Below are 27708 nucleotides of genomic sequence, written 5' to 3'. Positions count from 1 at the left end.
GATCTGCAGGTAAATCTCGGTTTCCCTCTTGATTGGTTCCCCTTCTCACTAGTTCATGTGTTCGTTCATGTGTCTTGACCGTGACCGTTCCCCATTGGATTTCCAATCGTGTAGGCTTTCCAATCATGCCCAAGATTAAGCACACTGCCCGGAAGAACTCTGCTGGCGCATCCGCTCGTGCCGCTCCTGGCACGGGGTCGGATGACACCGATGTACCATGCCGTCCCTTCAAACGGCTCGCCCGACATCCTCCTCCACAACTGAGCTCCTCGTCTGATGGTTCAGACTTCGAGGATGAGCTTGCAGCAGCGGAACATGCTGAATACGTTGCCGTTCGGAAGACTATGCCGACGCCGAGGACTCACAGGCCCTCATATATGCCACCGCCTCCTCCTGAACAGCCAACAGGTGATGCTCGCCGTATCTCCTTAGAGCATCCTCCCTCCTTGGGTCGTGAAGTCACGGACTTCACCAAAAAACCCAAATCCGCCTATTTTACTTTCCGTAGAGATGTCAACCAATTCGATGCTGAACGTGATTATCTGGATTCACAGTTTCGCACAAATGTGCAAGCGGACGTTTTCTCTACAGTCATAGTTCCTAAAGGTATTTCAGTTCATCATTGCATTGACCTTGAGCACATCCGCACTCACCCGGCGAAATATCCGGGTGCCATTGAGCTTCTTGAGTCCTCGGGGCTAGCTGCTCCCCTTGCCTTTAAGTGCAATTTTAACACTGGTGCCATCCACCAATTCTATGCCACTTGTTACTTTCATTCTGATGACTCCGTTAGCTGGATGACCTCTGATACGTAGTTTAGGGCCACTTATGCGGAGTTTGTTGCCACTCTGGGTTTTCCCGACACCGGTTTCAAAATTCACAAAAGTGACCCTAACCATGCTCCCAAATCCATTGCGACATGTGGTTCTCTTCTCAAACCACGTCATGAACTTGATGCTAATGAAAAACAAAAAGATCTCAACCAAGTGTCTATCTGGCGGTCTCCATACTTTATCATTTTTCAATGCCTTATCCGCACCATCTACCCCAAGATGGGCGACACGGGAACCTGCTGCGGCTACTGCATTGATATCATGTCACACTTGCATGATTTTCCCAAGCACAAGCTAAATGTGCCTCATTTTTTGTGGCATGAGATTCGGCTCGCTAGTCTTCAATACAAGCGAGCCTTCTCTCATGCCCCCTTCATCCAGGCTTTCATCAACTTTATTGCTGTTTTCCCGCTTGCTCCTACTCACACGCACCACAAGTGGGTCATCCCCACTCATATGGCGGATGACTATGCTCCTAGGAAAACCCCATCCACCTCCACTCGTCGTGCTGCTTCCCGATCAGACACCCCTTCATCCAGCTCTGCCCCTCTTAGTCGCTTTGCCAAATTCATTGGCAAAGCCCATTCTGCCATGATGAAGGCGTTCTCCTTCTAGTGCGCTCAGAACCACGATGTGGTTTCGCGCTTGATCTCCTCCAAGAATGCCCTCCAGGCTCGTCTGAGAGACTCGGGCACTCTTGATGTCAGTGACGATGAGGCTATTCCTGCTATTCCTCCTTCTGATTTTGGCTTCCCATCTGGTCCTGAGTGGGCTGATTTTCTTGACGAGGCTGGTGGCAGTGGCTTGCTTGATGATGAGGATGATGGTGCTGATGATCTCTGAGCATGGTTGATGTTTCTAGTGCCTCCCTTTTTGGTACTTGATGCCAAAGGGGGACTAATGTATCCTAGTTTTAGTCTTTGGAGTTTTTAGCTTTTCAACTCAATTTGCATGTTTGAATAATGTAATGGATAAATGACTGTGAGGCACTATGTATGGCTACCTATGAATGTCGTGATTGCTATGATATTACTTCATATGATGATCGGTTGCCATATGATGATCTATTAGCTCTACTAAGTCACATGATATCTTCGATACACACGTTAAGGGGGAGCTCCATTATTTTTTACTGTGCACATACTAAGGGGGAGCTCCGTACCAAACCTCTCCAAAGCTAAATGTATGTTAAATCTTTTGAGAGCTATGTATATGTTGTCATCAACTACCAAAAAGGGGGAGATTGAAAGTGCAGCCATGCCCATAATCGAGTTTTGGTGTTAATGACAACACATACATAGGAAACTAATCTTATTTATTGAGTGTATCTCAGGATGGCTTTCGAAGTACTCTTAGTAGATCGAGAATTATGTGCCAAGGTGGCTTGAGAAGATCGGGACTTATATGTGAAGACGGCTCGGGATTGAGAAAAGATGATGTAGCCTATCCTTTAATTTACTATTCTTGAGTATAGGGATCCCGCACTATTAAGAGGGGATCACGGGTTTTGCGATTAACTTGCTCAAACTACATCTCTACTTTTCTGCTCATACCACATCTCCACTGCTCTGCTTTGATCCCAAAACAGAACCAATGCCTCGGACATCCCGCTTCCTCCGGACGTCCGAGGGCCAGACGCCCGACCACTTCGGAAGTCCAGAACCCTATACCAGAGCCAAAGTCTCAGACATCCGGCTCCCTCCGGACGTCCGAGGATCGGACGCCCGACCACTTCGGAAAACCGGAACCTTGCACCAGAGTCAAATACCTCAGACTTCCGGCCTTCCCCTGTCGTCCGAGGGCCGGACGTCCGACCGCTTTCGGAAATCCGGTGCCCTTGAACAGAGCTGAACTCTCGGACATCTGACCCTCTCTTCGGACGTCCGGTCCCTGTTCGACTACACAGTGGCCAACTGATATGAACACTCCTTCGGTCGTCCGACGCCTGTCAGACGTATGGAAACCGTTGGACGTCCGACCACTGTCAGACTTAAGTGACCCCAACGGTTATTTTAGTCTCCTCACTATATATACCCCCTCCCACTTCGTGAGAGGGGATCCAACATAGCAAGAACACTTACAAGAACACCTTCTTCCTCACCCACTCTTGCCTACACCCAATCTTAGATCCCAAGAGCATTTGTGAGCCCCTTTGAGTGTTGTTCCAATCAAAAGATAGATCGTCTCCTTCTCCTCCTCTCCACCAAAGCGATTTGTGATTTGAGCAAGTTTTGAGCAATCCCCGTGATCTTGTTACTCCTGGAGGTTGGAGACTCCTAGGCGGTAGGAGTCTTCGGAGAGGAATCAAACCTTTGTGATTACCCCCCGAAAAGTTTGTGAGGGTTTGGAAGCCACCTCAAGGCTTACCACTAGTGGTTGAGAAACGCCTTCGTGGTGTTGTCTCAAAGGGAGAATAGGGTGAGCCTTCGTGGCGTTGGTGTGACTTCGTGGTAACATCCGCCCCTCTAACGGTGACGTAGCTTCCCTCCAAGGAAGTGAACACCGAGATACATCCTCATCTCTCTTGGAGTTTTGGTTATCCCTAACCCTAACTCTCTACTTGTGTTAATCCTTATTACGTACTTGCATTTGATTATAGTTTACCGGTTGCCTTACTTTACTCTAAATAGCTTACTGTTTCTCTTTGCAATTATTAGGATCACTCTCATATTCCGCACCGTTGCCTAGAATTGCTAAGTAACTATTAAAATTTGGAAATGTACCTATTCACCCCCCTCTAGGTCCATCTCGATCCTTATCAACTGTGAGCCACGAGGACTCAGCAATTTCATGACCTTGGTTTCGAGTCTAACTAAGTTAAATAGAAGAGGTAGGTTAAGTGTTTGAGTTTGCAGCATCCTAAGCATATATGGTGGCTAACTTATGAAGTACATAAATTAAATAAGGTGGTCTACGCAAGACGATCGAAGACTAGATTGATCACTAAGTGAGCATGAACCCCTACTTACGCCATTCATAACCCCACCATGTTCTCGATCAGAGAAGGAGCTCTCAAAGAAATAGTCACGGTTACTGATAACCCACAAGTATAGGGGATCACAACAGTTTTCGAGGGTAGAGTATTCAACCCAAATTTATTGATTTGACACAAGGGGAGCCAAAGAATACTCTTGAGTATTAGCAATCGAGTTCTCAATTCAACCACACCTGAAAGACTTAGTATCTGCAGCAAAGTTTTAGTAGCAAAGTAGTATGGTAGTAACGGTAGCAGCGGTAACAGTAGCAGTAGTAATTTGTATAGAAAGTGTGACAACAGTAACGGTAAAGTAACTTAGCAAGGACCAGTATAGGAAAAGCTCATAGGCATTGGATCGGTGATGGATAATTATGTCGGATGACATTCATCATGTAACAGTTATAACATAGGGTGATGTGTAACTAGCTCCAGTTCGTCAATGTAATGTAGTCATGTATTCCGTATTTAGTCATACGTGCTTATGGAAAAGAACTTGCATGAAATCTTTTGTCCATCCCTCCCGTGGCAGCGGGGTCCTAATGGAACCTAAGGGATATTAAGGTCTCCTTTTAATAGAGAACCGAAACAAAGCATTAGCACATAGTGAATACATGAAGTCCTCATACTATGGTCACTCCGGGGTTGCCGGGTCATAACACATAGTAGGTGACTACAAATTGCAAGATAGGATCAAGAACACACATATATTGATGAAAACATAATAGGTTCAGATCTAAGATCATGGCACTCGGGCCCTTGTGACAAGCATTAAGCATAGCAAAGTAGTAGCAACATCAATCTTAGAACATAGTGGATACTAGGGATCAAACCCCATCAAAACTAACTCGATTACATGATAGATCTCATCCAACCCATCACCGTCCAGCAAGCCTACGATGACATTACTCACGAACGATGGAGAGCATCATGGAATTGGCGATGGAGGATGGTTGATGATGACGACGGCGTCGATTCCCCCACTTTGGAGCCCAGAACGGACTCCAGATCTGCCCTCCCGAGGAAGAACAGGTGGTGGCGGCGGCTCCGTATCGTGAAATGCGATGAACACTTCTCTCTTAAATTTTCCTCAACGAGAGAGAATATATAGAGTTCGAGTTGGAGGCTGCGGAGCCACATGGGCCCCATGAGCCTGCCAGGCGCGCCCTAGGGGGGCGCCTCCTGGGCTCGTGGGCCCCTGGCTCCCTGTCTTCCGGTAATTCTTGCGCCAGTATTTTTTATATATTCCACAAAAAATCCTCGTAAGTTTCTAGGTCATTTCGAGAACTTCTATTTCTGCACAAAAACAACACCATGGCAATTCTGCTGAAAACAACGTCAATCCGGGTTAGTTCCATTCAAATCATGCAAATTAGAGTCCAAAACAAGGGCAAAAGAGTTTGGAAAAGTAGATACGACAGAGACGTATCAACTCCCCCAAGCTTAAAGCCTTGCTTGTCCTCAAGCAATTCAGTTGACAAACTGAAAGAGACAAAAGAAAAACTTCTACAAACTCTGTTTGATCTTGTTGTTGTAATTATGTCTAACTCATATTCGGATTTTCAGCAAGATCATAAGCTAACCACATCATCAATAACATTCAGGTCTCATGGTGTACTCATATCAATGGCATAATCAACGAGCAAGCAATAATAATAAGTTTCAAACGTCAACACTTCAATCAAAACAATCATGATACAATATGAACATATGGTATCTCGCTAGCGCTTTCCGAGACCGCAAAACATAAATGCAGAGCACCTTCAAAGACCAAGGGCTGACTGAACATTGTAATTCATGGCAAAGAAGATCCAGTCACAGTCATACTCAATATCAAATAATAGCAAAGCATAAAAATGACAGAGGTGCTCTCTAATTGGTGCCTTTTATAAGAAGAGGATGACTCAACAGTAATGTAAATAGATAGGCCCTTCACAGAGGGAAGCATTGATTTACAGAGGTGACATAGCTCAAGCTTTTAAAACGGAGATAAATAATTTTGGGTGGCATGCTTTCATTGTCAACGCGATGACCAAGAGTTTTCACCATCTTCCATGCTATACATATTATAGGCGGTTCCCAAATAGAACAATAAAGTTTTGACTCCCCCACCACCAATCAATCACACTCCATGACTAGCCGAATCCTGGGTGTCGTCCATACCAACAACAATCCAGGGGGAGTTTTGTTTGCAATTATATTTTTGATTTGAGCATGGAAATGGGCATTCCGATTATCGGCCCCTTTCTCGTGAGTGATAGTGAATAAACACGTATCGAGGATAACACGCCTAGCATGGAAGATACTGACCACCCCTTGTCACCACATGAGCGGTTCGGGCATACAAAACAGATTATTATTTGAAGATTTAGAGAGTGGCACATGCAAATTTACTTGGAACGGCAGGTAGATACCGCATATAGGTAGGTAGGGTGGACTCATATGGAACAACTTTGGGTTTATGGAAGTGGATTCACAAGCAGTATTCCAGCTTACAAGTGAAGGCTAGAAAAAGACTGGGAAGCGACCAACTAGAGAGCGACAACAGTCATCAATATGCATTGAAATTAACCAATGTTGAGGGCAAGCATGAGTTGGATATAAATCACCATAAACATGAATATCATAGAGGCTATGTTGATTTTGTTTCAACTACATGCGTGAACATGTGCCAAGTCAAGCCACTTGAATCATTCAAAGGAGGATACCATCCTATCATACTACATCATAATCATTTTGAAATTCATGTTGGCATCCAAGACAAACCATTATAAGCTCCTAGCTAATTAAGCATGGCATCAGAAACTATGATCTCTAAGTTGTCATTGCAAACATGTTTCTCTCATAACAATGCTGAATTAGGAATGATGAGCTAGTCATATTTACAAAAACAAAATAGGTCGAGTTCATACCAGCTTTTCCAGGCTCAGTCACTTCATCATATGTCATCATTATTGCCTTTCACTTGCACGACCGAATGATGTGAATAATAATAAGAGTGTTCATGCATTGGACTAAGCTGGAATCTGCAAGCAAATTCAGAGGATAAGACAAAGTAATATGGCTCTTTGACGGATAAATAATAATGCGTATGAGAGCCACTAATCATTTTAATCATGGTCTTCTACCTCGACCCAAAGAAAAAGAAAACTATTTACACGGGAAAGCTCCCCACAAGCAAAAGAAGAACGGAAAATCTTTTTGGGTTTTCTTTTTAATTACCACTAAGCAAGATGGAAAGTAAACTTATAACTATTTTTTTTTTGTTTTTCTCATTTTTAAACAAACACACAAGAAGAATGCAAGCAAAAGAAATAAACTAGCATGGATGATACAATGGAAAAGTGTGAACACCGACTATCAAAGTGAATGTGTGAGCATGAATATAAAGTCGGTGAGAAACACATACTCCCCCAAGCTTAGGCTTTTGGCCTAAGTAATTGGTCTACTCCCAAGGAGGGAAGTAACCATCTCCGGGGTACTCCGGAGTGTACTGAGGGTGCCACAGCTGGGTGAGCTCCTCTGGCTCCCACTGATAAACTGGCGTCAGGTACTCGACTGATGGCTCGGGCATGGGCGCCTGTGGTGGAGCTATTCCCCAATATGCGTAGATGTCCGAGGGCATAATAATGTACCTCCCTAGATGAAGGTTGAACAAAGAAGGAGCATGCAAAGTAATAGTCTCACGAGTACCCTGGCTAAATACCAAGTTATAAATCATCCTCTTATCATTATCTTTATCAAGAAAATCAAGGCGAACCATGCTATCATAATCTAAATATCTCTCAGGAAGATGCATCTCTTCTGCCTCGAACAGTCTAATAGGTATCTCAAAATGTTTAGCAAGATGGGTAGCATAGATACCTACATAAACAACGCCTTTCATATGGTTCGTGTTCAACTGTTGAGCCACTATAGCGCCCAAGCTATAAGTTTTATCATTATAAAGAGCTTCGTGCAAAACCGCAAGATCTGGGGAGCTAAGAGCCCCAGCTTTCCCACGGCCTATCAAACATTTTCCCACGAATAATGAGAGATAACGAAGCACGGGAAAATGTACACTGACAACTCTAGCGCCAGACACTCCTCTCTCCTCTCCTACAACAATAATATCAATGAAAGCCTCCAAGTCTCGTGGACGAGGTTCATGAATATCCCCAACATAAGGTAAATTGCAAACATTGCAGAAATACTGAAGTTACATGCGCTGGGGAATATCATATAACTTGAACTCCACCATAGGAGGGCTCTTCCTCGGATAAAAATTAAAGCTTTGCAAGAAAGTATTAGTGAGGAGGAGGTATTGCGGACACTTATCTCTGACAAATGCGGTAAGACTTGCGTTCTCCACCAAGTAATAAGAATCCTCATAAAGACCGGCGTCATGTAAGAACACATCACTTGGCCATTGACATGCTCGAACTTCTGCAACTCGGTGGACCGGATACTTGGGTTTCTTCTTCTCATTTTTATCTTCCTTGGGGTCACGGCTCGAAGAGCCTCTTAGGAACCTCCTCATCTTTTCCTTTTTCTTTCTTTGAAAATTTCTGAAATTTTTAGTGACTCAAAATAAAAGTGAGCAAGGCTTAACAAAACTCATAGCAACTACTCCTACAAGTGCCTAGAGGCCAAATCATGCATCAAAACTACTTGGGACCAACTAAAATTAACATGCAAAGCTCAAGAACAGGGTCACTGATACGTCTCCAACGCATCTATAATTTTTGTTGTTTCCATGCTATTATCTTGTCAAATTTTGGGTGTTTAGTATTCATTTTATATCTTTTTTGGGACTAACTTATTAACTCAGTGCCAAGTGCCAGTTCCTGTTTTTTCCGTGTTTTTGACCCTTTTCAGAGGAGGGTTTTAAACGGTGTCCAAACGGAATAAAACTTCCGAAAAGATTTTTTCCGGAAGAGAAGATACGCACGAGACTTGAGAACCAAGGCATGAGCCACCAGGGGACCCCACAAGCCCCCTAGGCGCGGCCAGGGGGGGCCCTAGTAGGCTTGTGCCCCCCTGTGGCTCGTCTGCCCTACCTCTTCCGCCTAGAAATTCAGAAAAATTCCAAAACTGCGAGAGAGGTCCACGAAAATACTTTTCCGCCGCCGCAAGCTTCTGTCTCCTCAAGATGCAATCTAGGGCACGATCTGGTGCCCTGCCGGAGGGGGGATTCGGATACGGAGGGTTTATTCATCAACACCATGACCTCTCCGATGATGCGTGAGTAGTTCACCATAGACCTTCGGGTCCATTTCTAGTAGCTAGATGTCTTCTTCTCTCTCTTGGATCTTCAATACAAATTTCTCCATGATCTTCATGGAGATCTATCCGATGTAATCTTCTTTTGCGGTGTGTTTGTCGAGATCCGATGAATTGTGTATTTATGATCATATTAGCTATGAATCTTATTTGAGTGTCTTCTGATCTCTTATATGCATGATTTCATATCCTTGTATTTCTCTTCGAGTTGTGGGTTTTGTTTGTCCAACTTGATCTATGATTCTTGCAATGGGAGAAGTGCTTGGTTTTGGGTTCATACCATGCAGTGACCTCTCCTAGTGACAGAAGAGGCAGCAAGGCACGCATCGTGTTGTTGCCATCAAGGGTAAAAAGATGGGGTTTTCATCATTGGTTTGAGTTTATCCCTCTACATCATGTCATCTTGCTTAAGGCGTTACTCGGTTCGTCATGAATTCAATACACTAGACGCATGCTGGATAGCGGTCGATGTGTGGAGTAATAGTAGTAGATGCAGAAAGTATTGGTCTACTTGTCTCGGACGTGGAGCCATCCTGAAGACGGACAACACATTAGCCCCCAGAATAAATTGAAGGTATAGCTGAATCAAAAAGGCAGGAATATCTGAACAGGAATATTAGCAATTGCACTCGAACAAAATAGTAAGAATGCTTCCTCAAAGTGACCGTCGACAAAATTCTGATTAAGGCCACTTGCAAACAAGTATGAGCTAGAACTGCTCGGAACAAACGTCTGATCGAGATTTCATTCGATATCTTCGTGGATAAGATCGCACGGGCTCGAATTTACAGTAGCCATCATGTGCAAGGTAGTGCACATGACTTACGAAGCATCCCCGAGTCGTAGCAAGCTACAAGGACTCTTTAAGACACAACGAGAACCGCTGTAAGACGACCGTGAACAAACATACCCACTGAATGTCGAATCCCAACCTCACCTCATGCATCTGTAGGAAGATTGTCCTATAAGTCACTACTTGATATCCCACCTATGAATTCCCGAAATATCTGGTCATGCAATCTGGTACACAGATACAAGGAGTAATATTCACACAACTCCTATACTAACCCGTCCACTGTATCACATTCGTCAACAAATAACCGGAATCTCGGACCTTCATCTACAACAGACCCTCGTGATCACAACGATACAAAGTATGACAGTACTCCCGAACAATCTCAACTAGTACTGGGGACATCGGGGTTATCTCGCCACTACTAGTATTGAAGCAATTACGAACATCCTTCATTTTGAGATACTCAGAAATCTGAATGATGGCGATGTGCACAAGAATCCCCTGGATCTCAACTCCCCGGAAAAATCAAGGCAGACAGGAGGCACCAAGACAGAACTCCGTCACATCGATATCATATAGATTTCAAAAATACCCGCGTGATCCTAAATTTTTTTTGAGCGAGAAGAGGAGTAGAATTAGGATTTCCTAAGTCGGGAACCTCATGAGAGCATGGAAGAGGAGAAAAAAGAATCCTACTCTCCGATATAACTAAGACTCAAAACATTTTACTAGACTCGACTCGGCCGACTATGATCACACAAAGGCTCCTATGGTCGTAAGGCTCTGATTACCAACTTGTAACAACTAAGATGCGGTCCTTTCCGATTTAGGGAACGAGAACCCCAAAATGGAAAGAAGCGCATCTAAGCGTTTCGCAAGCATGATAACATAGCACATACATAATAATAGAATGACAAATAGGGAATTGTTTGCCATCTCATAGATAATATCAGAGTTTACATCACACATTTATTCAGACAAGGTAGTTCCGCTACGGACTACATAACATGAGAAAAGGCTATGCTACCCTGCATGCTTGCCCATGATCACGACCATGCCTCAGTGTTCTGGATAATTCACGTACAGGCGGTCGTTCTCCTCATCATACTGCCACGCCAGCTGCGTGCCATCGGGATCACCTGTATCGGGCGTACCTATACCTGTTAGGGTGTTGAAGTAATCTGTGAGCCACGGGGACTCATCAATCTATGACCTCGGTGCCAGAACTAGTCAAGTTATTAGGAAAGGAAGGTTCAGTGTTTAGGTTGCAGCATCCTAAGCTTTATGGTGGCTAACTTACGTAGAACAAGTTATTGATGTGGTCTATGCTAGCGGGCGTAGACTAGCTGATCAATAAGTGATCCTGAACATCTACTTACGTCAATCATAACCCCACCATGTTCCCGATTGAAGAGAGGTCTTCGAAGGGGACAATCACGGTTACGCACACGGTTGGCAATTTTATTAGAATTAGTTCAAGTTATCTAGAACCGGATGTTAACAAATATTCCATGTTGCCACATACCGTGGGCACGGCTTTCCGAAAGATTAAACCCTGCAGGGGTGCTCCAACTAGTCCAACACAAACGGTCACGGGCCGCAAAGTAATCCTCTATCACGAATCTCATGATCTCGTCGGATTCCTTAGAGGAAAACCTCAACTCTGGGGAGAACCAAAGCTTCATCGGGATTCCTATACGCAAGATATATCGCTAAGGTAAGACAAGACTAGAAGGAGTTCCCTTCATGTCGATGACCCCGATAAGAGCCGCGTATCTCAGTCTCAGGACACGACGGATGGAACTAGATACGAGAACCAAACCTCAAGTTTCCTTGTGGTGGCCCCATAGGCAGACCAGGTTGGACCAACACTTATGAGGAGCACTGGCCCGGGTTGTTGATTGATTCCTCGGGGTAGCTATTCCCTATGCAGATTATTATTAAGTGATTAGCAATTAAAACCAATGTTGGGTCCTGTCAGACAAGTCTGAACACTACACGATTTATCAAGGGGGTCCCCATAACAACCCCGAACGTGTTAGGAGCGATCAGTTATGGAATCAAACACCGGTAGCCGGAAACTATGGCGGCAATAACGGAACAAAACACCCGGCAAAAGGCTTGGCCTCGCGTCATATACCAAGTATATAGGTGCATTAATTAAGTAATAGATTTAACATAATGATATCAACTCATGTTATCACATGAGACAACTGCACCTGCAACTAGCAATGCTAACATTAGAAGCTGAGCGAGCCTACTTAGCCATTCAATATTTGCTAGGAGGGGATAGTGTTCGGGTTTCATGGCAATATCAGGAGGCAATTATTTTAGTGGTAGGCAACGAGCATATGACGAAGGAAACGTGAATCTAGGCATAACAAGTCTAGAGATGTTATCAAGGTCATATCATCTTGCCTGTGATGTCTTCAGCTTGGAACTGCTCTTGTTCGTCCTGCACGTACTCTCCCGGATCCACGTAATCGCTCTCCGATCCCGGTGCTACCCAACATAAAAAATAGCATCCAATGAACAACAACACAACAAGATGCAACAAGCACATGATGCATGAGATGAGAATGAACATGCATCTCTATTCTAGTCACTTGCACATGCACGAGAAGATAATACAAACTTCTGGACAGAACTTCACTCTAAGCTATCTTGACATGCATGAGGATGGCATGAACAGATGCATCACGCGAAAATGATGCAAAAACATATAAATAACGTTATGAACGGAGCTACGGATCAACCAGAAACAACGAAACAAGAAATGGAGTCCTACGGATCAAATCCATCACAACACACTCCAATGGCATACTTCTGGTATTCCCAGGTTGCCAAATCACAAAACAAACAAGTGTGGATGGGGTGGTGCAAGGAATCTCACCACACCATCAACTATGCACTCACAAGCATCAAATCATCAAAACTATACATTCTGTCCTAAACAGCATCATAGCAGTTTGAGAGCTGCATGCAAAGCATCTACAACCACCCAAATGTGCCAAATAAGATATGTGGCAGGAGCTATTCAAAAGCTCTACAAGCATGAGCAAAAAGATAATACAAAGGAGTTTCACACAGAAAGTTCTACAACTGCTAACTTGGCCAAAAATATTAGTTTTCACGGACTTCGTGAAATTCTCAAATTCTCACTAGTTGTTTATGCTCTGAAGCATTTTGACAACACCCAAAACAATATCTACACATAGCCAAATGGAATGAAAATTGACAGCGAGCTAGACAAACACAAAAGATACAACTTTCCAGTTGATAGCCAGGGCTGATTCCCAACACATGAACTTTTGCAAGCACAACTACAAGGGAAGAAAATATGAGCAGTTTCTCAGACTTGGTGAAAATCACAGATTTTCACTAAGCTGAAATTTCCAGCCACATGCCTACTTTGAATAACCACCACTTCCACAAATAAACTCCTAGGCATGAAACAACACCACCATGCTGTGGAGGGGTTCACCCTCTACTGCCACAACAAGGAATCATCCTCTTGGGCTCATCACCTCACATGGAACCAAGCTCTAAACATAGAACAAAACAGAAAAATGACATTCCCAGAAAGTGTTCCAAAGTGGAATCTGATCCCACCATTGGATTCCTGGGATGATTCTACCCCAAAAACATATATAATACCTAGGTACTTGCATAGAACAAATGTGCACAAAGCTAAGATGAAAATCTACATGGAATCACAAAGAGGTAATAGAGCTATATCACATGCTTCTCACTAGTTCATCACCTACACATGCACTTGCACACTATCATCACTCCATTGGTGCACATGAGGGGTATACCTCATGTTAATGTGCCTTAGCACACCACCACACACACACTTACATCAAGCACACATATAACAAGCACCTACACATGCTAGTTAAAACACACACACTATCTTACACTCATAACATGCATTCCTACACCTACACATACTAACTTGCACATAGGTGCCCACTAAGGCTATGCCATGCCTTGGCATGTGGGTGTCACACACACACATGCACACTCACACACACACACACCACAAGATCACATACACTACACACAAAGTATGTGGGGGGGGGGGGAACCCACACACACACACACACCCGCACTTGCACACACTAGTGCTTAAGTTCATCACTCATGCACATGAGAAGCACACACACCATGCATCACTACCCTAGTGCAGATACACATGCTAACACACTCACATACATGAGCTAGCTCAACACACACTTGCACTCAAATACCTACACATGCATATCTAAAGATGCTAGCAAAATACTAGGAACACCTACTGGCTGTGAGGAGAAAAATACCACACAAGATGACCTAGCAAGCTGCATCATCAATCTAGCCAGCAAAAGAAAAACAGCAAGGAAATAGGCAAAAATATAAAAGGGGCTGACTGGGAATCGAACCCACACCCTGCTGGTACAACACACAGAAGCACACCACTCTACTACTTGCCATCAGCTCGACAGAACAGAGGGGTTTAACAGGATAAGCTACTCCCTGCAGCTACTGTGCCAAGAATTCCACAAAACAAAAAGGGTGCCACTACTAGGACTCGAACCCGCGACCAAACGCTGCACCAAAACCCACCTGCCACTCTGCTGCGCGCTCGGATCATAACAGAGAAGAGGAGTAAAATCTATTGAGCAACCCCTCTGGTCCTTCGTGTGCCCGACGGTGGCCGGAACAGGGGAAGCACCATGCTGATGATCTACACCAAATTAGCCTACGGCTTGTCGATGGAAGCGAGTAGGGGCTCCCAGGGTTCCATTTCACTAGCTAACTCTCCTCGAGGAGGCCTATACCTACTGCTCGACGTTGCGCGGCGGCGCCGACGACAGAAAGAGGAACGACGACGCGGCTTGGTTCCTAGGCGCAAGATCTAGCTACAGGGGAAGGGAAAGATGCTCGTGCTCACCCACTAGACGAGGACGTCGTGCCTCCAGGAGAGGAGGTAGAGGAAGGAGTGGAAGAAGCCGTGGCGGGGAAGATCGTCGGAGAGGAAGCCGTCGTCGTCGAAGTAGGGGTAGCAGTGCAGATCTGCTCCTCCTAGCTGCGGGAACGGGTTCCCTGGAGGTCCCGCATGCTCGCCGAAGGGTTGGAGAGGACGTAGGGGCACGACAGCGACGGCGAGGACCTTCTCAAGTCACGACCATGGCAGAGGAGCTCGCTCTCTTACCTGCTGCGGACGAGGGAGAGGGAGGAGGAGATGGGGAAAGAGTGGCGGCGGCTAGGGAGGAACCCTAGGCCTTGCAGGGACGCCAAGGGTTATTTATGAAGGAGGAGGAGGCGAGGAACGCGCAGCCTCGACGTCCGTGAGACGGTGTTGCTTGCTGTCTCGGCTCCCCTCTGACGAAACTGACGGAAGAAGGAGGAGGAAGGAGACGCCGTCTATAGGGAGGGGCTGCGCGCAAGGAGGAGGTTGGGCCAGCCTCGGGGAGAAAGCCCACTTGGTGGCGCCAGAAAGAGAAAAGAAAACCCTCTCGGGTTTTCTAATTTAAAACAAACAGAGACAAGAAATAAAACATAGGCAAATCTGTTGAAGCTAAAAATAAAACAAAAATGCCCCTGGTCATAAGGAATTATGACCTATTTAAATAAAATGGAAAAGGAATATTTGGAGCATATAAATATTTACGAAACAAAATTTAATTGATCTGTTTTGTGAATATTTGCACCACTAAAACATAGTTTCAAAACAACAAATACATAGCATCACATCCACTACAATTCATACTAAAGCATGGGCATTTTTGAAAGAGGGACGGAGCAAGAGAATCTTGAGCTTGAGATAAATAGAGAGGAAGAAGTTTTGAAACCCTAGTTCAAACCAACATAGTTGAACCTACTCCCAAACAACAACCCACACTACACATATCATCATCACATGTCACACCACATACACTGATCACATGAGCAACAAACACAAGAGCCATGGAATGATAAGAATGCATGCATGAAAAAGAAAACAAGACATGAGCACATCAAATACCACATGGAATATACTCTCATTGCAATGACAAGATGGACCCACATACAGTAGGTTCCAAATAAGGCAAGTTACACTCTCGGGGCATTACAACAAGGCCTTTACCGATCATATCGTCGATGCTATGATAAAATCTCTTGAACAGAAACTTGAATTGGAAGTTTCTATCCCTAGAAAGATTCATGATGAGTGGGAACCTACTATCAAAATCAAAATCAAAAACTATGAATGCAATGCTTTGTGTGATTTGGGTGCTAGTGTTTCCGCGATTCCAAAGTCTTTATGTGATGTTCTGGGTTTTAATGAGATTGATGAGTGTTCTATTAATTTGCATCTTGCGGATTTTACTGTCAATAAACCCATGGGAAGAATCAATGATGTTCTTATTATTGCAAACAGGAACTATGTACCCGTGGATTTCATTGTGCTTGACATTGATTGCAATCCTACATGCCCTATCATTCTTGGTAGACATTTCCTAAGGACTATCGGTGCTATCATCGATATGAAGGAAGGGAATATTAGATTTAAATTTCCTTTAAAGAAGGGCATGGAACATTTTCCTAGAAAGAAAATAAGATTGCCTTATGAATCTATGATGAGGGCTACTTATGGTTTGAGCACCAAAGACGACGATACGTGATTCAATCGCCTTATGCCTAGCTAAGGGCGTTAAACAATAGCGCTTGTTGGGAGGAAACCCAATGAATTTATCTTTTTCTTTCTGTTTTGTTGCGTCCACACCATCATAATTCTGTTATAATTGTGTATTTTGTGTTTCTTTTTGTGTTTGAGCCAAGCAAAACCTTTATGACTAGTCTTGGTGATGGTTGTTTGATCCTGCTGGAAAAAGACAGGAACTTTTTGCTCACGAGATTATTTTTCATTTTAATTCAGAAAGAGATTTTGAGTTGATTCTTTTTTATGCTGGTTTATATGCCTTTTTCCCAGGGAGTCGTAATTTGTCAGAATTTGTGAGGTACCAGAAGTATACGAAGTATACAGAGTGCTACAGACTGGTCTTTTTTTGACAGATTCTGTTTTTGTTGAGTTGGTTGCTTGTTTTGATGAAACTATGGATAGTATAGGGGGGTACTAGCCATGGAAAAGTGAGAATAAAGTAATCTAACACCAATATAAATAGAAATCAAGATTGCTACAGTACCTAAAGAGGTGGTAGTTTGTTTTCTTGTGCTAATGATATCACGAGTTTCTGTTTAAGTTTTGTGTTGTGAAGTTTTCAAGTTTTGGGTGATGTTCTCATGGACAAATGGAGAAAGAGTGGAAAGAGGTAAAGCTTGGGGATGCCCAATGCATCCCAAGCCAAATTCAAGGACACCAAAAAGCCTAAGCTTGGGGATGCTCTGGGAAGGCATCCCCTCTTTCATCTTCAATCCATCGGTAACATTACTTGGAGCTATATTTTTATTCACCACATGCTATGTGTTTTTCTTGGTGCATCTTGTATCGTAGGAGTATTTTATTTTTGTTGTGTCACAATCATCCTTTCTGCACACCTTTTGAGAGATACATGCACTCATCGTGAATTTGCTAGAATGCTCATCGTGCTTCACTTATATCTTTTGAGCTAGATAATTTTGCTCTGTGTGCTTCACTTAGATCTTTTAGAGCACGGCGGTGCGTGACTTGGTAGTTGGCTTGTGCTATGTAAGTAGTCCCAAAGGTGATAGGTATCCAAAGAGGATACAATAAAACTTCCATCTTCATGTGCATTGAGTAGAAAGAGAAGTTTGATTCCTCTTAATTAGTTTTGAGACGCGGATTTGGTAATATTAGGAGTTATGTTGGTAGGGTGTTGTGAATCTAGAAATACTTGTGTTGAAGTTAGTGATTCCCGTAACATGCACGTATGGTGAACCGCTATGTTAGGAAGTCAGAACATAATTGATCTATTGATTGTCATCCTTTGTGTTGCGGTCGGGATCGCGCGATGGTTAACACCTACCAACCGTTCCCCTAGGAGTATGCGGTTAGAACTTTGTTTCGATTACTAATAAAAACTTTCGCAACAAGTATGTGAGTTCTTCATGACTAATGTGATGTAACGACCAAGATGCGGTCCTTTCCGATCTGGGGATCGAGGCCACGAATTGGAAAGGAGCGCATCTAAGCATCTCGCAAATTGGTAACACACCACATACATAATAATAAAAGATAGACAATCCGGGGTTCAGTTGCCTTCTCATAAATATATCAGAGTACATCATACATACAACCAAAGTAGTTCCGCTACGGACTACAAAACAAGAGAAAGGCTATGCTACCCTGCCTGCTGGCCCACGATCACGACCACGCCTCAATCTTATGGATAGTTCACGTGCAAGCGGTCGGACTCCTCGTCGTACTGCCACGCCAGCTGCGTGCCGTCGGGGTCATCTGTCTCTGGGGTACCTGGACCTGTTGGTATTGTGGAGGAATCCGTGAGCCACGGGGACTCAGCAATCTAAGACCTTGGTGCCAGAACTAGTCAAGTTATTAGGTTGGAAGGGGTAGAGTGTTTAAGGTAGCAACATCCTAAGCTTGATATGGTGGCTATCTTACGTAGAACATTTATGAAGGTGGACTATACTAGTGGTCGAGAATACTTGATCACTAAGTGATCCTGAACACCTACCTCCGTCAATCATAACCCCACCGTGTCCCCGATCGAAGAGAGATCTTCGAGGGGACAGTCACGGTTACGCACACGGTTGGCAATTTTATTAGCTTATGTTTAGGTTATCTAATACCGGATGTTAACAAAATATTCCAAGTTGCCACATAACCACGGGCAAGACTTTACGGAAGTTTAAACCCTGCAGGGGTGCTCCAACTAGTCCATCACAAACGTACACAGGCCGCAAAGTAATCCTCTACCACGAATCTCGTGATCTTGTCGGATTCCTTAGAGGAAAACCTCAACTCTCGGGAGAACCAAAGCTTCACTGGGATTCCTATATGCAAGATATATCGCTAGGGTAAGACAAGACTAGCAGGACCTCCCGACGTGTCGACGACCCTGATAAGAGCCGCGTATCTCAGTCTCAGGACACGCCGGATGAGCTACACGCACGATGGCCTGATAGAAATCACTCAAGTTGCCCTGAGTTGGCCCTGAGCAGTGCCCAGTTTGGACCAACACTCATGAGGAGCATTGGCCCGGGTTGTTGTTTAAGTTCCTCGGGGTAGCTATTCCCTATGCAGATTATTATTAATTGATTAGCTCTTTAAAACCAATGTTGGGTCCTGCCGGCCAAGTCTTAAGACTACGTGATTTATCGAGGGGGTCCCCATAACAACCCCGAACGTGTTAGGAGCGATCAATATGGAATCAAACACCGGTAGCCGGTAACTATGGCGGCAATAACGGAACAAAGCACCCGGCAAAAGGCTAGGCCTTCCGTTATTTACCAAGTATATAGGTGCATTAATTAAATAACAGAATTTCAGATAATGATATCAAGCTCATGTTATCACATGAGACAAAGCACCTGCATCTAGCAACGCTAACATTAGTAGCTGAGCAAAGCCTACTTAGCCATTCAAGTTTGCTAGGAAGGGATCAGTGTTTGGGTTCATGACATTTCAAGAGACAAATATTTCAGTGGTAGGCAGCGATCATATGACAAAGGAAACGTAATCTAGCATAACGAGTCTAGAGATGGAATCAAGGTCATATCATCTTGCCTCTGATATCCTCAGCTTGGAATGGTTCTTGATCGTCCTGCATGTACTCTCCTAACTCCACGTATTAAGAAGGAAGAAAAAACTACCTAGATTCCTACATATTGAATAGTGCAACATCTCATGTGATTATCACTAGAACAACTACTACATAGATATGCTCATGTGCACAAGACAATAGTTACATGAGGGTTTGAACCCCATGTATGTGTTATGCACATCAACAAGCTCATCTACCCAACTATCCACACACACACAACACCATGCCCTCTCACCTATGGTCATGTGAAGGTACATAGTTTGCAAAGGTGGGAAAGTTCCACACACACACATCTACTCCACATCACCCACAACACCTCATGCTCTTGATCAAAACACAAGCCTACACATGCTTTCATGGCAATCACACTAGAACAAGCTCACACACACAAATTATATGTGGTGAGGGGGGGAACCACCCACACACATACACACACTCCATTATGCTTGCAAGCACAAGATTATACAAGCAAATGCACCTACATATGCATCATCTCATGGTGCGAAACACTCACAAGGTGCACACACACACATGATACTTGCACACACATGCATCACTAGTGCTACACATACACAATGCAACACATGGATCCATAGCTATCAACACACAACCCCCCATGCAGATATTAGAGGAGGTTAAACACAATCCTATATATGCAAAACAACTACATAACTGCAATGCACAAGCCTGCAAGGTGGTGAAACAACAAGGAAAAAGAATAACAGAAAACAAAAGGGGAGGTGCTGGGGTTCGACCCCAGACCTGATGGATCTGCTCAGTGGTGCAAACCACCCTGCTAGTACCTTGTGTTCGACAGCAACAGAGCATCTAGCAAGTTAAATCTCCCCTCTGCCTAACTACTATCGAAATAGGGGAACAATAACAAAAAAAGGGGGGTCGAAGGGGGATCGAACCCACGACCTGGTGCAACACACCGACACTACTGGCCACTGTGCTACTGCATCGACATCTGACACAGGAAGGGCACGCAGGCAAGGAATGCTAGCAGGAGTCCCTGCTCTACCTACAGAGGCTGCCGACGACAGGGAGGTCGCCGGGCATGCCTTGTTGCTGCTGCTGCGTTACCCGCGCCAGACAGGTTGGCCAACGCCTCGCCCTGCAGCTCTACAGGCACCACCGCAGAACGTCGGCCGGATCTACTGCTACGAGGAACCTAACCGAAGGGTGGAGGGAGGAAGGAAGGGGGCGCTTCTGCTCACCTAGGGGAAGGAGGAAGGGCGCTGATCGGTGGGGAAGTCGCAGGAGGGGAAGAAGATCGCCGATGAAGAAGCCCTCTGTTGCAGGTCGACGGGGAGGAGGTAGTTCACCGCGGCCGAGGCGTAGACGAGGAACAGGCCGTCGACGTAGAGGTTCCCCAGCCTCACCGAGGTCGGGAATGGAACGCGGAGGCTACTCCCGAGCTCCCGGACATGCTGGCCGACGTCGGAGGGGATGTACGCGCGGTGGTCGTCGGCGCTCTATTTCTCTCTCTCTCTGCTACCTGAACTCCAGAGAACTTACCAGGGGAGAAGAAGAGAGATGGGAAGGAGAAAGAAGAGAGGTGGCGGCGGCGTCTGAAGGAGAGGAGGGAACCCTAGCTTCAGGGAGGCACGGACGTCGAGATAAATTGGGTCCCCTCGACGTTAGTGCGCTCACGGCGGCAACGTGAGCTCTCTGATGGCTGACGGAAAGGTGCAGAGGAAGGAGACGGTGTCAGGATGGGAGAGAGGGACATGGAGTTGGGCTAGCGCGCGCTACAGAGGAGAGATGGGCCTCTCTGGTGGGAGGAAGCCCACCAGGGCATTACTTAAAAGAAAAGGCCACTCCCTGCTAATTCGTATTAAATAAGATCACAAAGTAAAGGAAAAGGCCACAGACAAAACCAAAGAAGATAAAATAAAAGCAAAAATGTTCCTGGGCCTGAAAAATAATAAACTAATTAAATAAAATACTAAAAGGATTTTTGGGGCATATAAAATAAATACAAAACAGCAATATTGGTGGCTATTTTGTGTTTATTCTAGCACCTCTAGCACCCAAAACAAATCACCAAACTAGCACATATTCATCCCCACAATATCTCCTAATCCCTGAACATTTTAAATTCACGTTAGGAACAAGTTGGCTTTGCACTTGTGGAATAAAAGAGAGAGGGGGTTTTGCAAATAACTAGAGGGGGTTTTGGAATTGCAACAAAGGGGTTTTTAGAAAGGACAAGCACCACACACTCTCACTACTACAACCACACATCACACAAGGTCATAACTCACATCACCACATGAAAGCATATGACCACAATGCAACAACACAAGACATGGGCATGAAATGTTATGTTATGCAAGAATGCAAGGGAAGGAAATGTTAAGGACACACATGAAATCATGGCATTGACCTCTCTCATAGCATTGACATGGTGGTCCCACATGGAAGGTTACAAGAAAGGGGAAACTTTACACTTGGGGCACTACAAACTCTCCCACACTACAAAAAGATCTCGCACCGAGATCTACGCGTGAAAGAACTCCGGATATTCGGAACGGAGGTGGTCCTCGCGTTCCCACGTAGCCTCTTTATCGAAATGGTGTGACCATTGCACTTTGAGAAATTTGACAGTCTTGTTACGGGTCTTGCGCTCAGTCGCCTCGAGAACCGCAACTGGGTGCTCACGATAAGAAATGTCAGGCTGAAGGTCGATGTCTTGAAGATGCACAGTGCGCTCGGGGGTCTTGAAACACCTCTGAAGCTGAGAAACATGGAACACATCATGGACATTTGCAAAGGATGACGGGAGCTCAAGCTCGTACGCAAGGTCGCCTCTCCTGCCAACCACTCTGAACGGACCAACGAAACGAGGCGCAAGCTTGCCTTTGATGCCAAAGCGCTGCATACCCTTCATAGGCGACACCTTGAGATAGACGAAGTCATCGAGCTCATAAGACATGTCATAATAGCTCTATGACGGGACTGAGCTGCTCTGAGGTTGTCGCGAATGATCCGACACATCTCCTCGGCTTCTTCTATCAAATCATTCCCAAGGATCTGACGCTCGCCGGTCTCGGACCAGTTGAGCGGGGTACGACACTTCCGGCCATAGAGAAGTTCAAATGGAGCCTTGCCAGAACTAGCTTGAGAACTGTTGTTATACGAGAACTCCGCGAAAGGCAGACAATCTTCCCACTTCATGCCAAAAGAGATAACACAGGCTCTCAGCATATCCTCAAGAACTTGATTCACTCTCTCCACTTGACCACTAGTGTGAGGATGGAACGCTGTGCTGAAGAGGATCTTCGTGCCCATAGTAGACTGAAAGGAGTCCCAGAACTTGGAAGTGAAGATACTTCCGCGATCTGAAGAGATCATCATAGGCACACCGTGCAAAGAGACAATCCTGGAGGTGTACAACTCTGCGAGCTGAGCTGCTGAAATAGACTCCTTGACTGGAAGAAAATGAGCCACTTTACTCAACTTCACGATGACGACGAAGATGGAATCATTACCCTTCTTGGACTTCGGAAACCCGGTGACGAAATCCATCTCAATGTGATCGAACTTCCACTCGGGAATCGGCAAAGGCTGCAACAGGCCTGCTGGACGTTGATGGTCTGCCTTCACCCTTCGACATACATCACATTCATTTACGAACTGAGCAATCTCACGTTTCATACGAGTCCACCAGAAGGTCTGCTTCAAGTCATGGTACATTTTGGAGCTTCCAGGATGAATAGAGAGTAGAGAGTTATGAGCTTCCTCCATGATTACCTTCCTGAGATCACCTTTCGGGACGATAAGGCGATCCTCGAAGAACAACGTGTCTCTGGCATCAATAGTGAAGCACTTACACTTGGGGAGACTCTTTCCCACGCCAATCTTGACCTTCTTCACCATAGCGTTAAGAAGCTGTGTTGCTCAGACCTGATCTTCCAAGGTAGGAGAGATCTGAAGGTTTGCAAGAAATCCCTGAGGTACTAGCTGAAGGTTGAGCTTCCTGAAAGATTCACAAAGACCAGGCTGGAGAGGTTGCAGAATCAGACTGTTGCAATATGCCTTCCTGCTCAAAGCATCCTCCACGACATTAGCTTTGCCTGGCGTGTACTCAACACTTGGATTAAAATCCTGGAGCATTTCCACCCAACGTGGTTGCCGAAGGTTCAAGTTAGGCTGAGTGAAGATGTACTTGAGACTCTTGTGATCAGTGAAAACTGCAACCTTACGTTCCAACAAGAGGTGTCTCCAAGTCATCAGAGCGTGTACCACAGCTGCTAGCTCAAGATCATGCACAGGATAGTTCTTCTCCCCTGGCTTCAACTGCCTGGAGGTATAAGCAACCACCTTCTTATCTTGCATCAGGACTGCATCAAGACCCTGGAGAGAAGCGTCGCAAAAGACCTGGTACAGCTCGGAATCATCCAGAGGGACCATGACTAGAGTGGAGGTAAGCTTCTTTTTGAGTGTATCGAAGGCCAGTTGACACTCTGGAGACCAAGAATACTTAACACCCTTCTGAAGAAGACTTGAGAGCGGCTTGGCGATCTTGGAGAAGTTCTCAACGAACCTTCTGCAATAGCCAGCAAGCCCGAGAAAGCTTCGAAGCTGCTTCACATTCTGCGGAGGCTCCCATTCAACAATGGCCTGAACCTTGGACAGATCAACTTTAATGCCCTCGGCAGAGATAATGTGCCCAAGATAAACCACTTCTTTCAGCCAGAACTCGCACTTGGAAAAGTTGGCATATAGCTTGTACTCTCTCAGCTTATCAAGCACCAACCTGAGATGTTCTTCATGTTCTTCCTCAGTTTCAGAAAAGACCAGAATGTCATCGAGATAGAGCAAGACAAAGTCATTCTTGAACGGAGAGAAAATGTAGTTCATCAATCGACAGAATGTCGGAGGAGCATTTGCCAGACCAAAAGACATGACCGTATACTCATACGAGCCAAACCTAGTCCTGAAGGCAGTCTTCGGAATATCTTCCTCGCGAATGCGAATTTGATGATAGCCCATCCTGAGATCAAGCTTGGAGAAGACCTTAGCACCTTTCAACTGTTCGAACAACTCAGTTATGTTCGGAAGTGGATATTTGTTCCTGATTGTCTTCTTGTTCAATGGACGGTAATCGACACACAATAGGTCCGTCCCATCCTTCTTCTTGACAAACAGAACTCCACAGCCCCACGAAGACGAGCTCAGTCTGATCAAACCCAAACGCTCCTGCTCATCGAGTTGCCTCTTAAGTTCCTTCAACTCTTCTGGACCCAGCTTGTACGGCCGTTTGCACACTGGCTCTGTGCCTGGCTCTAGCTCAATCACAAACTCAACTTCTCTGTGTGGAGGCATGCGTGGCAGCTCTTCAGGAAACACATCTTCATATTCGCAGACCACTGTGACTTGCGAAATAGGATTGATCTCACCCTTTTCATTCAAGGAGAACAGACGGATTGTATCATCGCGCACCGCGAATATAATCACGTCTTCCGAAGAGTGGGTAAGCTTCACTTCTTTAGCTTCACAATCAATTGACGCCTTGTTCATGGCCAGCCAGTCCATACCAAGAATCAAGTCGATGTCGGAATTTCCCAAGACAATAGGAGATGCCAGAAAAGCATAAGCGCCATCCTTGACAGAAACATCTGGAATGACCACATTAGAGCTCAACAATGCTCCCGGGGAAACCACACGAAAAGGTTTGTCCAAGGTCTTAAAAATGAAATCATGATTCCATGCAAATGGTCTGGACATGAACGAATGAGAAGCACCAGAATCAAATAACACTCTAGCAGAAATATCATTGACGAGGAGGTTACCCATGATCACATCTGACGAGTTCTCTGCTTCAGCTGCGTTCACCATGTTGACTCGAGCTGATCTGGGGTTGAACTTGACAAGAGCGTTGCTTGGAGGTTTGCCTGGAGGAGGAGGCGGCAGTCGGAGCTAAGAAGTACACTTGTTGGCATAGTGACCCTTTTGCCCACACTTGTGACAAGTGACATCTGCTGGCTGTCGGTGCTGAGTCTGAGGAGGCCCTTGCTTCTGATGCGGGTATCTCTGCTGGAAGACAGGGTTGGGTAGGTGGGAAGAACCACGACCACTAAAGTGCTTGAGCTGCTGCGAGTGCCGAGGAGGAGGGGGAGACAACTAGAACTTCTGTTGCTTCTGAACCACCTGAGTCGAGGAAGAGCTAGAATCTCTGAAGCGCTTCTTAGAATTCTCCACCCTGAGCAAGGCTGCCTCTTCTCTGAGAGATAGGTTGTAGAACTTGTTGAAATCCTCAGGATCGTGCAAGGCAAGAGCTAACTGCAAATCTTCTTTCAAGCCACCCCTGAACTGATAAATCTTGCTCTTCTGATCCGGGATATCCTGCAGCGCGTAACGGGCCAGCTCGTGGAACTCAACGTTGTACTTGTACACGGAATTGCCACCCTGCTTCAAACGCCTGAACTTCTCACGCATCTCCTCCACAAAGCTGGAAGGGATGTACTGGGACCTGAAGTCACGACAGAACACATCCCAAGAAATCACCCTTGCGCCTCTGGAGTCCTTCACCTGCTGCCACCATATAGAAGCCCGCCCCTTCAACTGGAACGTTGCAAACTCGACATAATCCTCCGGACGCACATTGCTACACTCGAAATGTTTGTTCATATCCCAGATCCAATCTTCTACATCAAATGGCTGGTCGCATGAAGTGAACGTCTTTGGCTGGTTTGACAGGAACTGACTCAGACTCGCAAACTGATTTCCACCATGCTGAAAATTGCCTTGCTGCTGATTGGCTCTCTCTTGCAGCAACTGTATCAGCATCTGGGTGTTAGCATTAGTAGCAGCCATCACCGCTTGCCAGGCCTCTGCAGGGGGAGGCGGCGGCGACGGAGGGTTCTCCAGAGGAGGAGGTGGAGGCGGCATATCCTCACGCCCTGGGTTCTGACGAGTCGGTGGAGCCATCCTGAAGACGGACAACATATTAGCCCACAACATAACTTAAAGATATTGCTGAATCAAAAGACAGGAATAAGCAATTGCACTCGAACAAAATAGTAAGAATGCTTCCTCAAAGTGACGGACGACAAAATTCTGATTAAGACTACTGCAAACAAGTATGATCTAGAACTGCTCGGAACAAACATATGATCGAGATTTCCCCAACCTCAATCATGCATCTGTAGGAAGATAGTCCTATAAGATACTACTTGATATCCCACCTATGAATTCCCGAAATAACTGGTCATGCAATCTGGTACACGGATACAAGGAGTAATATCACACAACTCCTAAACTAACCCGTCACCTATATCACATCCTTCAACACACAACCAGCATCTCGGACCTTCATCTACCACAGACCCTCGTGATCACAACAATACTAAGTATGGCAGTACTCCCGAACAATCTGCACCAGTACTGGGGACATCGGGGTTATCTCGCCACTACCAGTATTGAAGCAATTACGAACATCCTTCGTTCTTAGAAACTCAGAAAATCTGAATGATGGCGATGTGCGCAAGAATCCCCTGGAGCTCAACTCCCGGGAAGAAACTCAAAGCAGACAGGAGGCACCAAGACAGGACTCCGTCACATCGAAATCATATAGATTTCACAAATACCCACATGATCCTAAAAAAAATTAAGCGAGAAGAGGAGTAGAATTAAAGATTTCCTAAGTCGGGAAACTCACCAGAGCATAGAAGAGGAGAAAAAAGAATCCTACTCTCCGATATAACTAAGACTCAAAACATTTTCTAGACTCGACTCGGCCAAGTACAATCACACAAAGGCTCCTATGGTCGTAAGGCTCTGATTACCAACTTGTAACGACCAAGATGCGGCCCTTTCTGATCTGGGGATCGAGGTCCCGAATTGGAAAGGAGCGCATCTAAGCGTCTCGCAAACAGGTAGCACATCACATACATAATAATAAAAGATACGACAATCCGGGGTTCAATTGCCTTCTCATAAATATATCGGAGTACATCACGCATACAACCAAAGTAGTTCCGCTACGGACTACAGAACAAGAGAAAGGCTATGCTACCCTGTCTGCTGGCCCACGATCACGACCATGCCTCAATCTTCTGGATAGTTCACGTACAGGCGGTCGGACTCCTCGTTGTACCGCCA

The sequence above is a fragment of the Hordeum vulgare genome, chromosome 6H, assembly GCF_904849725.1.
Source record: "Hordeum vulgare subsp. vulgare chromosome 6H, MorexV3_pseudomolecules_assembly, whole genome shotgun sequence".
NCBI classification, from domain to species: domain Eukaryota; kingdom Viridiplantae; phylum Streptophyta; class Magnoliopsida; order Poales; family Poaceae; genus Hordeum; species Hordeum vulgare.
This window is presented reverse-complemented; position numbering follows the sequence as displayed.